Source organism: Equus przewalskii, chromosome 16, assembly GCF_037783145.1.
Source record: "Equus przewalskii isolate Varuska chromosome 16, EquPr2, whole genome shotgun sequence".
NCBI lineage: Eukaryota > Metazoa > Chordata > Mammalia > Perissodactyla > Equidae > Equus > Equus przewalskii.
Window position 1 is genome coordinate 15,283,829 of NC_091846.1, and position 18,831 is coordinate 15,302,659.

Below are 18,831 nucleotides of genomic sequence, written 5' to 3' on the forward strand. Positions count from 1 at the left end.
CTAGGGCAATGAGTCCCACACTTTCCTGATCAGAAGAGTCTCCAGGATGCTTGGAAAATATGCAGATTCCTAGGCCACAGGCAGACCTCAGGAGTGAAGCCAGGAACCAGGATGTTTAATAAGAACCCCAGGTGATTCTCATGATCAAGGGGACACCCTGTGGCAGAGGAAGGGTCTCATATACAGGCATGCACCGCATAACGACGTTTCAGTTAACAGCGGACTGCGTATACAATGGCGGTCTCATAAGATTAGTACCATTTAGCCTAGGTGTATAGTAGGCTGCTTTCGTCTAGGTTTGTGGAAGTTCACTCTGTGATGTTCGCACAGTGACGAAATCACCTAATGATGTATTTCTCAGAACATGACCCTGTCGTTAGGTGATGCGTGACTGTGTTGCTCAAAGTGTATTTGTGGAGGACAGGGAGTCTTACCTTTCCTCCACTGCCTAAGTAACTGCTGTTTCTCCAAACTGAGTGTCCCCCCTACACACAGCTCAGAGCCCCCGCCCTCTCCCCCACCCCAACCTACTCATTTTCCTGCTCGGGTCTGAACTCCAAGACTCCCTCCTCAGTGGAAGTAGCTGTCGTCACACTGGGATCAGCGTAACAGGGATGTGAGGAAGGTCACATCTCTTTCCTTTCATGTCTCTCATCCCCCGCCACACCACTTTCACAAGATCAGGCGGATATAACGAAGGTTAGAGTTAGAGGATTGGGAGTCACTGGTGGGATTGTAAAATGAGAGAAAATAATTTACGCTGTGTACCAATAAGACTAGTCTCACAATCCAAAGGAAAACAATAGCACAACTAGAAAATGAAACATTCTCAAGGAGAAACGCCAGTTTCTAGACTTGCCGCCCTGCCTGAGGTCTGCCTTTCTTTGTTCGAAAGGCTCCCACTTCAAACCAATGCCAGGTCCCGCTCTCCTTTAGAAAGTCCTCTAGGACCCATCCCAATTGGTACAACACCCAGAACCCAAGCCTTCAGTGCAGCATTTCCCAGAGCCTGAGTGACTCAGGATAGAGGGGGGGTGTGCAAAGTCGGGCGTTTGGGTGGGTGCTGAGGGGAGGCTGTAGTGGAAGAGTCCAAGGGAATCTCCGGGCCTCCCAGGGCCAGCTCTCTGCAGAGCTTCTCCACGCATGAGAGGACAGCTGTGCTTCTCTTTCTTCCCAGGTATCCAGTGGGCGGCTCGTGTAATCCCACATGTGTCTGTGTATGTGTGCACACACACAGACACACAAAAACCTGCAAGCATACACCCTCTTTCACACACACATGCATCTCCCAAGAACAAACAACAATTCTCGGTGTTCAAAGACAACTCCTCAATTTTCAAAGGTCACTTAGCTCAATGTAACCCTGCCTTCAATGGTGAGCAGAGCACACTAGTCGCCGTTGCTCATTCTTCTAGTATTCAAAACCTGCCTAAATATCTCCAATTTGTAAGAGACAATTCATTCTAATACTCCTTTTTTATTGCAACAGAGCTCACCGATCCCTTAGTCACATCTGACTATCCAGAGACCACAGCAAACCATTGCCAGTGCTGACTGCTTTTCTTTATCTTAGATGAGATCCATTCTGAGGGACGGTGTGTGCCACCCTGCACACTCTAAGTAGGTGTTATTGTCATCAGGCATTTACTAAATAAATAAGTCTCATGTCACCAGATATAGTAAACAGATATAGTTCCTGCCCATGTGAAGCTTATGAGCTAGTAAAGAAGATACCCACAAAATTAAACAAACGATACATATAATTACAATTCGCAATTAGTGCTATAAAGAGAAGAAAATGGTGAAATGATAGACAACAAGGGAAACTCACATAAGATACAGTGGTCGGAGAAGGCCTTTTTGATTAGATTATTATGTAAGTATTGAAGCATATCGGGAAGAGTATTCTCTTAAACGGAACACCATGTACAAAGGCCCTGCGGCAAGAAAGGTCTCAGCTTGCGTGAGCAGAAAATTCAGAGTGCTGGGGTGCAGAGCCTGAAGTTGGAGAGGTGGGCAGGGGAAGACTGTGTAGGGCCTGGGAGGTTTCAATAGCAGTTTGGGTTTTATTCTGAGTGCAATGAGAATCTGTTGAAAAATCTTCAGCAGAGAAGTTAAAATAATTGAATTTATGTTTAAGAGAGATTGCTCTAAGTGCTTTGTGGAAAACAGACCAGAGATGGACAAAAAGTCCTATTCAGATCCACCCTGGGTGGGGCATGGGAGTGGGTGGAGAGTTGTTCTCCCTGCTGCAAATATCTGCTCATCTTCTAGCCATGGAAACGGTCTTAGCTTAGAATGAGCGTTACCACACGACTCCCTCCTCCACCGTTTCTACCACACACTCACCTCCCTCCCTCCCTCCCTCTCTTTCTCTCTCTGTCTCTCTCTCTCTCTCCACACACACACACACACACACACACACACACACACACTCTACTCACCTCAGATTATTTGGGCGCTGTTTAAAGTCTTTTGATCATTTTCGGTCCATGTAACTCTTACTCCAGCATTTTTGACATAATGTGTGACTAATGTTCCAATCAAACTCTAATACTGCCGTAAAGTTGAAGCCTTTAAATTTTACTCCTTTGATAATTCCATTCCCGAAAAAGCTATCATTCTTTATACACTATATGGCCTTTTCCTTATGATCCTAGCTTCCTGTGAAGGGTTGAGATTTTGCAGTAGTTTCACCTCAGTTATCTGCTGCCCTGTTGAACTCACTCTCCATCCACAGAACACAGGATTTGGGTTCAAACAGAGCGAGGTTCAAATCCCAAGGCCCTAAATCTTACCCCTGTGACCTTAGGCAACCTCTCTGAGCCTCCAGATCTGAGTAACCTGAAGAGGGTAGTAACTTCCTTACAGGTTGTGAGGATCAAGTAGAAATTGTGTGTAAACTGTCTAAAGCCACATAGCTTAATATGTGGTGAGGAGCGGTGTCTATGCAAGTATCCAGCAGACATCATTTAGAACTTTTGGCTTCTGAAGGTTCAAATTTTCCCATTTTTTCTGCCTACTATTTACTCTCCTTGCCATCATGAATTTAATTCCTCCTCCATTCTTTTTTCCACACCCCTAACTTCATCTCTCAGGTATGGCCTGAGAGATGGCCCTACCTGTTCTGGTGTGGACTTCTTGCTCTCTTCCTATTCCCTGTGGAAGTCTCCCCATGGCCTCAGCGAAGACGCATGACGGGGAGAACTCGTGCAGCGCCCAGGGAAGGGTTATTCCAGCCCAGCTCCTTCCCAGGGACTGTGGGTGTTGGGAACAGAGTCCCTTAGCATAATGCAAGCAGTAATGGTAGAAAGACAGGTCAAGAACAGACTGCTGTGAGCACCCTCTGACTGATGAAGCATAACGACCATGCTGGAAGGATTTGGAGTTACAGTCCAACTTGAAATCATCCCAGGGATGAGACGGTGCCTGGAGAAGACAGGCAACATCGAGGCCTCTGGGTATTGGCCCAGAGCATCCAGAGCTGGCCCAAGTAGCCAGCACCTCTGCACCACCAGGATGTGCTGTTCAGCTGCACAGCATGATGTTCATTCCCAAACTGTCTTCACTGCCTTATATTTAGAGTAGTCCTTGCATTGCTCATCTCTGGCATTCAAGAATGTAAACTGATTGACAGGTTGTTGCACATTGCTACTTACAGATTACCACATTTCAAAAAAGTAGTTTGTAGTTTCTTTATAACAAAATCCACTCAACCCCAGAATTGTGGTAACTTTGATAATTCAGAAGCTAATTCAAGATCTCCCAGTGACCCAGACTTATCATTATCAACATCATTTTTTCCTTTATATGCATAAATGTCAATCCAGAGGGAGTTCTGGTTACTAAAACACCAAATTAATTTACTATAACATGAGTTGTAATAACATTAAAAGCATACTTACTGCAAGTAATAAAAGCAAACTGGTTTAGCTCAAGACCATTATTCAAGAAAAAATAATAATAATGATAAATAATATTAATTGCCAACACTTCTATAGTTGTTATTGTGTCAGATACTCTTTTAAAGCACTTTACATACACGCTCATAACTCTCCATGAGGTTGGTCCTATCGTTATCCCCATTTTACAGATGAGGAAACTGGGGATGGTCACAAAGCTAGTGAGTGGCAGAATCAGAGCTCCAACCCCCAAAACCCGGCTTTAAGTTCTGCCACTTAACTGTTATGCTTTACTCCTCCCTTCCTTTCATTAAGAAATAGTCATTTTTAGTAGATATATTTGGGACAATGCTTACAAAGGTAGGTTAAGTAATAAATACATAACCCAATATTAAACTTGGTAATACGTCCCAGGCCAGTATAAACATGGACTTGCCGAAATGAAGAAACGAGCATACGCTATTGCTCTCTCATCTAACTGTGGATACAGGTCCCACACAGCCTCATTCCTCATCGACATGCCTGAGGCTGAAGCTGTAAATACTGAGCAAGGGCCCTCCTTCCAGAATGTAGACACGGAGACATCTCAGCTCCACAGGCAGCCTGGGAGTATGGGGACACACATGGAAGATACACATGGAGCCCCTCCTTGGGGCAGATTCATTTCTGATGGAAAGAAGTATTGTTCATTCATTTAGTAAATATTTGTTGACCACCTATTATATGCCAGGCATTGCTCTTTGCTCTTGAGACTGAACAGTAAGCAAAGCAGACAAAAATCCTTCAACAAGTTTACATGCTACTGGAGGAGACAGCTAATAAGACAAATAAGTACAATGTACAGTAGGTTGAATGATTTAAGTGCATAGGAGAATAAATACAGTAGGGAAAGGGGGTAGAAAGAATTGAGTGTAACTGAAAGTTTAGATGAATGGAAAGGGAGAGGATGCTCTTTGAGTTGCAAAGAGTATCTTTTTTATGTCCTCCTTCCCCAAAATGAAATTACATCGCAAAGAATGATCATCTGAAGATTATAATGTAAAAATGGTTATTGAACCTCCATTATTTCAATCACTCAAAGTCAGCCAGCATAAAACCAGAAATCAAAACACAGCTTTCACAGATTTACTGGGGGGAAAAAAAGGAGCAGGAAAAAATGATTCCTCACATTGAATTGACCTCATCTTGCTCTGCCTTCCATCTCCTGACGTGGTCTACAAGCCCTGCTTATTCACACAGACGATATCTGTATGAAACCAACTGGCTGGCAAGTTAAAAATGATATTAACCATTTGCTTTTGCTATCCAATTCCAAATGATTTTGTAATTTTTTTCACTTAATAGAAATAAATGTAGATTTTGGTGTCATGCCAACCCAGCCTCAGCTAAATGGCTAGAAGTGGGAACAAACTGCCCTTAGAATGGACTAGCTATAAAATTAGCTCTAAGGAAAGGAAGTAGAAGGTACAGCAGACACACAGAGGAAGAAGCCTGTTCCCAAATGGAAGACGCTTGAGCCAGTCGTTTGCCATGTGGCTGGGCGCTGAAGAAGGAGTTCCAGGAGCGACTTCAAGTCCAAAGGCACAGAGCATTCCACGTCATCAGCACACAACCGACAGGTGGGAAGGCGGATCAGCACGGGACCACCCTCCAGAGTGTCTCGGCCCTCCATTCCTGGCGCAGCATCTTAATTCCTGATGTCCAGGTGTCTGAACAGCACCTCAGAGACTGTAGCTTAATATCCTCTGCAGCGTTTTTACAGGGTGGAGGGAGGGAACCTGAAATCCAAGATCAAGGACAAGTGGCCCTGCATGACGAGGCCACTCCTTCTCTCCACCTTACCTCATGTACCTCCATTTCTGAGGAGCTGAGGATGAACTTCCTGCTGGACCCCAGGATGATAAAATTGCTAGTTAGCGCTCTTCCAGGCACTGGTGGGAGATGGTCCCAGCCAGCCAGGACTTAAACCATCAGCCCTTGTATGGCACGTGTTCAGGCATTATCCTGTACCTGGGAATTGCTGCTGAGCCCTCCTAAGAAGGAGAATGACATGATCATATGCTTCATGAGTTTATTTTAAAGTTGGGATAGTAATATATAAAAAAATGCTGTGCAAATTTTAGTCGTATTTTTTTCCAGTTCTTGGGACATAAGATGGCTTAGTAATGTTTGTAGCATGAATGAGAAAGCGACAGACAGACCAGTCATGCCAGAACAAATTCCCTCTATTCCCAAAAGAAGGATAGCATTAGGGGCTGGCCGGGTGGTGCAGCAGTTGAATTAGCATGTTCTGCTTCGGCGGCCTAGGGTTCACTGGTTTGGATCCTGGGTGCTGAACTATGTACCACTTGTCAAGTCATGCTGTGGTAGGCGTCCCACATATAAAATAGAGGAAGATGGGCACGGATGTGTGCTCAGGGCCAGTCTTCATCAGCAAAAAGAAGAGAATTGGTAGCAGATGTTAGCTCAGGGCTAATCTTCCTTAAAAAAAAAAAAAAGGACAGCATTAGAACCTAAATCTGTGAAGAGAACTGATCCACAATGATTTCACAAACCATCTAAAAAATGCGTGGAAATGACTGGAATCAGAGACTCTCTAAGGATCTCTCCTTATGTGTCTATTTCATCACGGAAACTATAACAAAGATTCTTTTGTTTAGAAAAGTGAGTGGAAAGAAATCAGACTGGAAGATATGTAGCCCAGCTTGGACCACCGAGCTTTTGAATTGAGAAGTAGTTTGAGAAAGCAGGGCATACCACACACCATGAAAACATTCATGGGACATGAGGAAAGTAGTGATAAGCCAAAGAACCCAATAAATTGCTGAACAGGAAAAAGGGTCTTGCTTCAGTAAACTGGAGTCTTTGAGACTTTAAACTCTCTTCTGTCTGTGCTAGTGCAGCTCTCAATCAGCTGTTCCATATAAATATTGAAGTCTGTCAAGCTTATTTGTACTCTTTGCTTCAGTGACCCTGCAGACAATTTATCCTGGACTGTTGACAAAGCCGAATGAAATCCACAATTCTGCCTGAATTCTGTTTCCCCTTTAGAGATTTTGCTGCCTCCTGGCTTGGGTTCACTCCAATTTGTGAGAGTAATGTTCCACCATGTGCTCCCTCCCCCTTCCTTCTGATGCCATCCTTCATGAACCCCAAAAGCTCCTCTTCTCCGGGGATTCCGTTGGCTTCTTCAACTTTTCCCAGGAACAAGCAGCCCTCTCACTTAAGGTCTTGTCTACTCTGTGCTCAGCATCAGCAACACCTGCTGGCTTGTTCTTCTGTACGCTGGGCTACTTCAAACTGTCTTGAACTGTAATCCCAGCAAAGTGAAGGTCCTGGAGAAGTTTCTCCTCCTGTCTACAAACGTTTCTCCGTTGGATTTGATTTTCAATTATATTGCCATGAGAAGGAATTGAAGGAGGAAATCCATTTGTGAAATCAATATGCATGGTCCAATCATTTGTGACAGAGCTCACTATTTGGTATAAATTTTTCAAATAACATTTAGAATGATCAGATTTGCTTTGGTGATGGAATGGCGTTTTCTTACTCTTAGTACTACCTCTGTTCCAAGATACAACTAAAATATGTGGTAATATTTCACTCTAATCTTGATACCACTCTTTCTTCTACATTAATGTCACATTCAGTATCTCATATTTGATGCAATAATTTAGTCCAGGAATGTCATCATACATGAAGAGTAGCATTTTTAAAGCTATTCTTTTTTTTTTTTTAAAAATTGGCGCCTGAGCTAACAAGTGTTCCCAATCTTTCTTTTTTTTTCCCCTGCTTTTTCTCCCCCAATCCCCCCAGTACATAGTTGTATATTTTAGTTGTGAGTCCTTCTAGTTGTGGCATGTGGGATGCTGCTTCAGCGTGGCCTGATGAGCTGTGCCATGTCCGCATCCAGGATCCGAACTGGCAAAACCCTGGGCTGCCGAGAAGGAGCGCACAAACTTAACCACTCGGCCACGGGGTGGGCTCCTCTATTCATTTTCTTGTAATACACTCTGTTATTCTTTGGCTGGGCCTCCATGGTCCTAACTTAAATTGGGAGGGAGAGAACAAGCAGGAAGGATGTCAAGACCTTGGGAACGTGGCTCAGGAAGTGAGGAGACCAGGGTTGCTAGGAACGGCAAGAGCAGCTGTGGAGGGAAATTACCTAGTCTGTAATAGGTGGTCCTTAGGGGGCACTTGATTGAGCCAAGGCAAATTGTCCAAAGCAGTAATGGGGGATCTCAGCTTTCACTCTCCCCCAACTTGTCATCTAGACTTCTTCTGCTTCCATTCATTCCTTAACTTACTGTAGTCTGATTTCTGCTCACACACACACACACACATTCTTGAATGAAATCACTGTGCTCTTTGATGGCCGCCAATAACTTTTTCATTAAATCCAGTGGACACATCTCAGTCTTTCCCTTGTCTGAACTCCATGAAGCATCTGACACACTGTTGAACATCCCCTCCTCAAAACTCTTTGCCCTCTGCTTTTAAGATTCCATGCTTCCCTGGCATTCCTCTTGCTACTGCTTTCCAATCCCTTTCTCTGAATCGTTTTTCTTGACTCTCCTTTTAAACGTTAGTGTTCCTCAGATATTTGTCATTGGTCTTCTTTTCTTTTCATTCTACATGTCACATCCACTCCCCATGGAGTTATTTGTGTCTTCTTGCTCATGACTCTCAGCCAACCTATAACCCAGCTACCTCCTGCCCCAAACTCAGCACATCCAAAACTAAACTCCTCATTTTCCTCCCCTATGCCCCCTAACCTCTCCCTCTATTGTATCTACCATGCTTGACTCCTCCCACTGCCTTGCCTACATTTCAGTGAGAAAATCCTGACCATCAGACCTCCAAAGATCTCTTGAATTCACCCACTTCTCCCTAATACCATTGTTTTATTTCGGGCCACTTAGTTCCAATTCTTAACTGATCTTCCGGCTTCCACTCTCATTCTCCTCCAATCCATTCTGTAATCTACAGCCAAAGTAACCTTAAGAAATGCAGATCTGATCCACCATTTCCCATCCTTCATTGGCTTCCCATTGAACTCGAATGAAGATAAAAGTTCTCCAGTGGTTATATGTCCTGTAGGGACTGCTCCTCTGTTCCTTATCTCTCTTACCGCTGTCCCAGCCTTCTCTCCCTGTCCCCCCTCTCAGTCCTGCCCACATGCTCCACCCACCCCAACACGGAAGGAAGGACTTGCAATATGTCTCTCTGTCTCTCTTTCTCTCCCCCAGATCTTTGTACATACTGCTTCTTTTGTCTGGAAACACCATCCTCGCCCCATCCTTAATGTCTGACAAAATCATATGTATCCTCCCTTTTCACTTAGAGGTTGGTTCTTCCACGTCTTCCTGACCCTCCCAGGCAAGGTCAAGTGTCTCCTGTGGGTTTCATACCTCCCCTCTTGGTGGGATACACAGCACTCATCACTGTGCTGATTCATCTGTCTCCCCTCACACATGAAACTCTGAGCTCTTTGCAGGCAAGCCTGCAGGTTATGCTCACAGCCCAGAGCCCGGCACGTAAGGCACCCTGAGTAAGGGTCCAAAAATGAGTGAGTGATAATCTAAGAAAAAAAGAACTAAATTTTGCTGTGAGCATCAATATTTCCATAGAGAATTCATTTAGAGTAGCAAACCAAATAAAATTCACTTGTAAATGTTTGTTTATAAGCCATACAATACCTCATAAAACAAATGAAAACAGAAAAAAAAATCTTAGTTTAAATGGTTTTTCCAAGTCATTTAACAGCCTAGAGCTCACTGTACCCTCTTTCAGAGTTTGCACCTCCCAGTCTGTAGGCTGCCCAAGGTTCCCTTTAAGCTCTTTTATGGCTAGAGGACAACTATTATACACTCCACTCCATGCCCTTGCTATGTACCGTGTGTGCCCCCAGCTGTCACTAATTCTCTTTTGGACCCACTTTCTCTTTGTCGAAGTTGTTCTGTGACTCAGCAGCTTACAGTGTGCCTTCTTAAACAAATAAACCTTTTTGCTCAAAGCAGATAGAACACAATTAACCACTACACACCACACAACAGTTAAGTTAGAAAAACATTGGACAGATCTCTGCATAATCTGAAGGTATCTGCTATGAGCTGCAGGTATCTAGAATGATTATTTTTTTCAGGGTGAGATCACAGTTCAGCCGTGCTTGGCCGCGTTGTCATAGGGAATGCTCCATTACAACAAACAATTCCTCGTGAAGGAAGTGCGCTATTAGTACTCAGTGCTCTGATTTTTCCCCACAGGCTAAAGATGATATTTTACCAAAAGTAATTTTACCTTGGTATCCAATGTAATAAAAGTTTAATGAAAATATAAGACTCCATTAAAATCAAGGACATGAAATCCTTTGTCTCCACAATGTGTAGATTGAGAACTTCGGTGAATTTTAGAAATGTGGGCTGCAGATTGTGTTCTGAACGCACTGATATAGGTTGTAGAGGTTGTCTGTTCCTAATACATGTACAAACACATCTTATGTAAAACCTTTAATGAATATTTACTGCAATCAACTTATAGAGTTTAGCCTAAACATGTACTTTGTACATCCCCATGAAATGAATATAGAAAGCTCAGATTGGCAGCTTTGAGGCCAATTTAGAGAGTCTGCATATTTTAGGTCCCAGTTTCAAAGGTTCTGTGATTCATCAAACAATCTGCACTGAAAATAAGGAAGGCACAGACCCAGTCCTCAGGTTGTGCACAATCTGGTGAAGGGAGGAGAAGAAGAAGAAGGACAAAAGAAAAAGAAGAAATGAACACGTGCTGAGCATCTGCTAGGCGTCCGGCACTCTGTAAGACGTTATGTACAATTCCATTTGCTCTCCCTCATAACTCCATGTGGTGGGAACATTAACGCTGTCTGTCAGAGAGAGAGGTTCTGGGCGATCGTTCCCCAGGATGATGCTGCTGGTGACCTGCTGTGAAGCAATGTGGCAAGAGCTGTATAAGCCAAAGAAGGAGGAGGCCCATGTGACTGAGTGGATGACACCGTCAGCTAACATAAGAAATAGAAGGTGGGAAGGAGGTTTGCATGGTTACACTTAATAAATTTGGAGATCCTGATTTTGATATCTGCGTAAGCCATTCCCAAGAAGAAATTCTGTAGACACCTGGCAATATGGGTCTGCAGTTCACGGCAAGGCCAGGGCTGAAAGGGTGAAGGAGATCCCTAAGGAATATGTACAAATCCAGAAGAGAAAAGGCTGAGGACTGAACTTTGAAAAAAAAAAGCAAAAAACAAACCTGTGCTTAAGAGGCACATGAAAGAAGAGGAATCCACCAAAAAGACACAGAAGGAGTTGCCTGAAATGCAAGAAGTAAAGACTGCAAAGTGGAAGCAGGGCATCGAAGGAGGGACGCACCGATTTTCCCTTTAGTATGAGAAGGCCTGGATTGTGCTGTGGGCTGAGGAGACGTCTAATGGAGGGAAGAGGTGAAAGATGAGCCAGAAAGGGGAGAGCTTTTCCCCAGTGGATGGTAGACTCCATCTAGCACAGCAGGCTCAGGTTTGTCTTTTTCCCCCATTACCTCCAGAGCTAGCAGAAGGCTGTGTATACAGTCTCAGAAATATTTGTTGAATGACTGAATGGATGATTTAATTAATACTTAAAGGATCCTGGAGAAGATGGGAGGAAATGAGATCCAGAGAGCAGATGGTTGAGATCAGCCCTGGACAAGAGGAGGGTCACTTCTTCCTTTGAAACTAGAATCACAAACACTGAACATGTTGCTCAGAATAAAGGAGACACTCAAATGTTTGTGGATGAAATGAATGGAATTATATTAAGGACGTTATCAAAATATAGCTTATCAGTGTTCCTTAATTTCACAGAACTTTGTATTTAAGAAAATAATAAGTCTAGCGGGCTGGCCCGGTGGCACAGTGGTTAAGTTTGCACGTTCCACTTTGGCGGCCTGGGGTTCGCCAGTTCAGATCCCGGGTGCGGACATGGCACTGCTTGCCAAGTCATGCTGTGGTAGGTGCCCCACATATAAAGTGGAGGAAGATGGGAACGGATGTTAGCTCAGGGCCAGTCTTCCTCAGCAAAAAGAGGAGGATTGGCAGCAGATGTTAGCTCAGGGCTAATCTTCCTCAAAAAGAAAAGAACAAGTCTAGGAAAATAAGTTGAACTTTGGTCATCAACAATGATTTTGTAGTAGACATGTTAAAATTTTCTTGATTTTTCACCATGAATAGCGTAAGCTTTGCACTGTTGATAGTTTACTATTATGCTTGAAAAAGGAAATTGGTTATTGAGCATTGTAGAAATTAGGTTGTTTTCAAATATGATAAGGATTCTCATACTGATATAATATAGGATGCATTCATGGATAAATAAAAGGTGAGATGCATAAAAATAAGAATGAAATGTGGAAATTTGCTTGGTGTTAATCCAATGGGTGAGGATAGAGATCATAGAAAAAGAGAGAAAAGGCTAAGAAACACTTTTAAAAATATAATCATACAGTCCTATCATCCTATGGCTACATCAAAAGAAATGTAAATGTGTAGTGAATTTAGATTTCTCTTAGGAGGGTTTATCTTTTCCATTTGTGTCCTCCAAGTGCCGTCCGAGGCAGCTCTGTTACCCTGGCCCCAGATAAGAGCAGCTTCTGCACCACAGGGCTCTCTGTCACAGCAACACGGGCCATCACATTTCCCTCTAGATTTGAATTTTCTTTGACTTGGAAAGTCTGCATTTCCACACACACTGGCTTCTATAATCTAGTTGAAATACCATGTTGGTCCCCATCTACGCTTCCACTGCCAGAAATGCAAAGCCGGCCATTTTCAAATGATGCTCTGCTCCCACAGGTTATGAAACAGTGGAGAATCATGGCATTTTCCCAAATTGTTCAGTGGGTAAACTGGATTAGTTATTTTCCTAGATTCCTAATCAGACACCAATTTTCTCCAATCACCGCCCCCATCAATGTTTTCCTCAAGGAGTGATATTTGGATAATAAGAGATGATAAAATAATGTCCTTTCCTCCCCATTCCCATTGTCACGATATGGTCAAGCGGAATTGAATAACTGCAATAAATTGGAAAACTGCTACAATTCCCAAACTGCTTTCTCCCATGTCTAATCCACTCTCTGCTACACGGCCAGATAAATCTTCCAAACACATCCATCATTTACCATTTTGAGGCGCCTGTTCAAGAACCTACCATGGTTCCTACTGCCTTCTACACCAAGTCTTAATTCCTTTGTGCAGCTTTTAAGCCCTTCAGAATTTGGCTCCATTTCTACCTATTTATACGCCTGTACTCCAAAGCACTGTCCTCACGGATGGAACCATGTCCTTTCTGTACAGGGCCAGTGTCATCTCTGCCCCATGCCTATCCTGTCCTGGCCCCATTCCCCTACCACCTGGAACGCCTTCCTCCCCACTCCAATACCCTCCCAACTCCTTCTCCTGCCTCCAGGGCCAGGGGAAGCTCTACTCCTTCCAGAGAATTCTCACTTCCAGTCCCTGTTGGCCACTCTTCCTGCCAGTGGCAAAGTCAAAACTAGGTAATCCTTGGGAGGGAGATGGTGTACTTAACTCTTCTTTGTTTGTTGAAGCCCTTTTGGAAATATATCTTAAATTTCTTTCCATATTCCCTACATAACCTAGGGCAAAGACATAAATACTTACTGAACCTTTGATTGTAGAGTATGTACCATCCTTTAGCTCTGAGGCCACAGTGGTTTATCTCTGGTTGAACGTCAGCAGCTAGAGGACCAGGTACTAGCATTCTTACCACAAACCCAATTCTCACATTACATCTTTAGCAAATGCAAATCCATCACTGTTTGAGTCAGAGAGAAGCTTCTATAACTTCCTTCAGTGTTAACCTAAATTTCACATTTGCCTCTGGTGGTTTTCACTGCTTTCTCAGATATGTGCAGTTGGTTTGAAATCGGTGCCTTATTTTGAGTGTGATAGGCAGCTAAAGAGAAGAAATAATGGGGGAGCTTATGGCTGTGGACATTTCCAGCTTCGTCATCTCCAGCTCCTTTCTGTCATCTGCAGGCCTGGGCTAACTTCATGTGCTCATGTTGTCTGAAGTCCTTCCCATGACTTCAAATGGCAGCATTTCAGGGCTACTTAGATTTAGTGCCTGTTTTAATACTTTTGACTCATTTAGGAGGGACGTGGCGGATGGGGAGAGAAATGAAACTTGGGATTCTTAGTTTAACTCCTAAAGTCCTGTTCCTCAGATGCTTGCAGAAGATCCAGGCCTTTCCTAGACTCTCCTCAATCTGTTTCTTCAATCATTTCAAGTATTAGAATTAGCTCCCCCCTAGGTTTTTATGCTAAATGTTAATTATACATTAACAGAAGAACCAGAAACAAATAGCACTTATATTTTTGGTTTTCTGTGATTATTTATGTCTCTGCCTTCAGAATGAAATCATTTCCTTCCTGCCTAATCAGAAGGCTGAATTTAGGTAACAGAATATAGCTGTGGCCCTAAGCTAGATTTCAAAACAGAAAAATAATTTCACAGCTGACTATGCTTGTCTCTATTGCCATTACCGGTTTGTCTTAATTGAATGCTGTCTCTGCACTCCCTGGAAACCACATATTCATCCATCAAGACCCAGTTCAAATGTCTGTCCCTCTGTGACGCTTTCTCTAGCCGCCCCAAGCAGAGTTGGCATCTCTTCTTCGTATTCCAACAGCACTTTTTTGATTCCTTGAAGTCACAAACATTTATTGAGCACCTACTTATTACTGAGTCTTTTATGCTCTTGCCATAACGTACTTTATGGAGTTTATCAGTCTGTCTTCCTCTCTCACTCAACTTCCAGAGGGTGAGTACTATGTTTTATTCATTTTTGTATCCCCCGCACGACGCCCAGCATAGCAGATGCTCACTGGAATGATTTACATCATAAACTACAGGAGGCAATGGTTCCTGAGCAGCTGCTTGAGTAACATCAAAGATGGGCAGATTGATGCATCTGGGCTGAGATTTTGAAGTGGAAGAGTTTGTTTGGGCTTCTAGCCACGTACAACTAAGGGAGTGGATGGGGAAATGGGGTTGAAGGCCTGAGAATTTGAGCTGTCAACAGAAACCATCTAAATACCTCCTGAATTTGCCTCCTGTTACCTCTTGATTACCACTGCCTCTGACTTTTTCAGGCATTCCTCATTTCTTGCCTGAATTTACTCATAACCTCTAAATTGGTCTCCCTGACTCTATTATAGGATTCTTTTCCCCTTCCTCTCCTCTAATCCATCTTTAACTTGACCATTCGCCTGACCTTTATAAAAACAAATCCAATATTTATTTGCTTAAAATCTTTTTAAGTACTTACAATCTTTCTGTGATCACACACGTGCATGCACACACATAAGCATATGCACACACACATTGCCTTCAGTCTGAAATCCATATTCCTTGTTGTGATGTTCAAGTCTATCCGTGATCCAGCCTTTCCTTTCTTGTCACTGTTACCCCTCCACACACACCATGCTCTCCAGTTATACTAAGCTACTGGAAGTTCCCTGAAATTTCCAAACCATCATAGCTTTATGTCTTGGAGCATACCATATGATGCTCTTTTTTTCCCGGAACAAAACCTTTCATATCCTTTGTCTTACTCAACTTACTCTAACTCAACTTTTGGGTGATAGCCAATGTGCCACCTCATCTGAGATGTTTCGTTAATCGTCCCCCACTTCCCTCCTGGGTTAGGTACCCAATGCATGAGCTCTCATACCATCCCACGCATTCCCCTAACTTGCAATGTCTCTGGAATGGTACTGCACTTGTCTGACTCTTCTGGGAGACTGAGCTCCTTGAAGATAGGCACACTTTCTTCTTTGCATCTGTTGTCTCAGTGGGTCTTCTCCTGATCATCCCACGGAAAACAACATGCGCGTATATGTGTGACACCACACACACACACACACACACACACACACACACACACGCTGTGTTCCCTATTCCATTCCCTGCTTTATATTTCTCTCTATAACACTTGTCACCTTCTAATACACTATATAATTTACTTACTTACTTATTTTGTTTACTCGTTGATTTCTCCACTAGAGGTAAACTGCATGAGGTCAGGAATTTGAAAGCCTGTATATTTTTTAACGATCTTGAATTTTCCTGGTCTCATAATGACTTTTCCATTCTACTGGCCCTAAGGTAAGATTGAGTTGCTAAGAAATAACCACTTGTACCTTTCTTAGGGAAACAGCTGGAGTCCTTTTGTTCTTGCTCATGCCCACTTGTATCAACAATATCCTGTTTTGCTAAAACTTGAACACTAGAATGCTTGAAACTTCGCTTTGGTTTCTATTGCCAGGATTTCTGTTACCTGTTCTCAGACTGACTCCTTCTCAAAGCAGCTGCTTTAGAAGCTGTCTTTTCTGCTGCCCGCCAAATTAATAAAGAGAAACCTTTTATTCCTCCACTTGTTTTTTCCTGTGGGTTTTTTTTTATCTCAACATATTTTGTCTGTTTCATCCACTGCTGGATTCTGAGAGTCCAGAACAGTGCCTGACATAGAGCAGATGCCTATGAAATATTTGTTGAATAAGTGAATTTGTGCCTTTGGTGTTTAGTATGACACCTGTGACATAATAGACCCTCAATACATATTAATTGAATAAACTAACAAAGAATTGGAAGAAACAGAGATGTGACATCACATCAAGAAAAAAATAGATAAAACTGCCATTCTAGACTCCTTCTTTCTCCTGTTCTATATCTAATCAATCACCAAGTTGTCGCTTCACTTCTTTAAAATTTCCCTGACATTTTGTTTTCTTTTCCTGCCACTTCCACTACCTAATTTACGTCCCTATAATCTCTATCCTGGACTTTTACAATAGTTTTCTAGCTAGTTTCCATGCCTTCAGTCTTGCTCTCCTCCAACTGACCCTACTCTTAGTGACGTTCCTACAATGTGTCTAGGAGTATCACTCCTGGTTGGTGAACCCCATTGTCTCAGGGATCAAGTTTAGATTCCTTTGCAAGAACAGTAAGTCCCTTCATGACCTGGCCCCTTTCCGTCCTCACTTTCTGCTCTACTCTGCCTCTACCCTACCCAATGTGTGCTCTGCACCATTGCCATTCCAAACTGTTTCCATTCTTTACGCACTTCTCTTTCACATTTCTGTGCTCCTGTTCTCTTTCCTTAGAAAAGCCCTCATCTACTTTAAAGACCTGATGCACTTTTATTTATCTTCCAAAATTTATCATAAATGTCACGTCCTCCCTCAAGTCCTCTTTAACCCCCAAGTAAAATTTGCGGCTCCTTCCTACTCCTCCCAAAGTACTCATCACTCTGCATATTGTCTTCATTTGCTATGTGTCTGTCTTCCCCTGAGGACTATGTTATATCTCTCTGTATACCCAGAGCTCAACTCCTTGGTTGGCATCCAGTAAAGGCACAATAAATATTTTTTTACTATAAAGACTTATACACTAAGCTAAATATATCAAAGTCCTGCTTTGTGGAAATTAGCCAAATTTTGAGTCTTTATGAAGTCCATCTGGCACGTTTCAAATTCTAGGGACGATTGTGGATTCTTAGTTGACCCTTCCTCTGTGAGTTTCATGCCATAGATCAAGGTTTTTTCAGGATTTTCTTCTGTTACACCTTATGTTTTTATACTTAGGAGGCCTTTTCTAGGCAGACCTTTTCACCCACGTTTTTCTCCTTCTGTATTATACAGGGTTCACACAACTTGAAGAAAGACAGGTTGTTTTGTAGATTTGAAACCAGAAAAACGTTCCTCATTTACTGCCAGATTCATTCTACACAGTAATATTAAGGCTCTAGCAATTCTCCCTAATTGTCACTGGGGCTGGGGTCACTGTTATCCTTAAGGGAAAGGCAAGAATTTGAGTGTGAGTTTTTTCTAAATTACAGGAAGGCCAGCTTAGGGGTTTTTAGAAGCCTCTGAGCCTGTCCTCATAAGCTGATACTAAGATGGAGAGTTATCCCCCACCCTCGCCTTAGTTGATGACATAAATTATACTTTTGGCAGTCCCTGCAGCAGTTATTACCTCTTCTTCCTGCTTAAAATGCAAAATGGAAAATAAAGCAATAAAACATACAATTAGCTTAAAGATAATTTACCAAAAGGGAATTGATAATATTAAGCAAAGTAGAATTAGATTGAGTATTATCCCAAGAGCTGTCTGTGAATGCAGACTCAAGGAAAAAGACAAAATTATATTCAGGAGGGAAACAGAGATTGAACACAGAAAAGACGGAATGGGGTATTGGGGCAAAAGGGCAAGACAAGGACACTGATAGGCAATGAGGATGGTGACTTGAAGCGTCAAGAAAAGAAAGCACAGAGTAGAGCAGGTGAGACTTTGCTGTTCAGGAATTTAAGTCATGATTACTCCATGTTCCAAGACCCTATCAGGGCACATTCCTTGAAGGCACCACACCAAATTTGTCACTATCTGTGTACTTAAGGTAGCATGCTAGTCAGGGCAAGGCCAAGGTTTCTCTAGGTTTCCTTGGTGGAACTTTGTGGAACTTCTGTGGGTGTGCTTGAGATGGGGCACTGCTTCTAGGCACGGACCTCCAGGCCACAGCCTAGGTGGGGGTGGACCTCTGTAGAGCTGGCCATCCCAGCCTCAGGGGGCCTACTACAGCTCCACTTCCTTGACGTTTCTCCAGTCTCAGGGGAACCCATGACCCAAGGAGGGTTTTAGCTGTTCCAAGCCTAGCAAGGAGGAACAAAATGCCAGATGGATAGATTTTCACAGAGGAGGGAAACAGGAAATGACAGACCTGGGATGAGCCCAGAAGTCCATCCTCCAGTTTTCAGCAGGCTCAATGGTATAAATTGGAGAATGGAAAGCCACAAGGCTTTGTACTAGACATTATGCACTAGTGGTTACCTTGCAGGTACCCTGTCCTCCAAGAATCATCT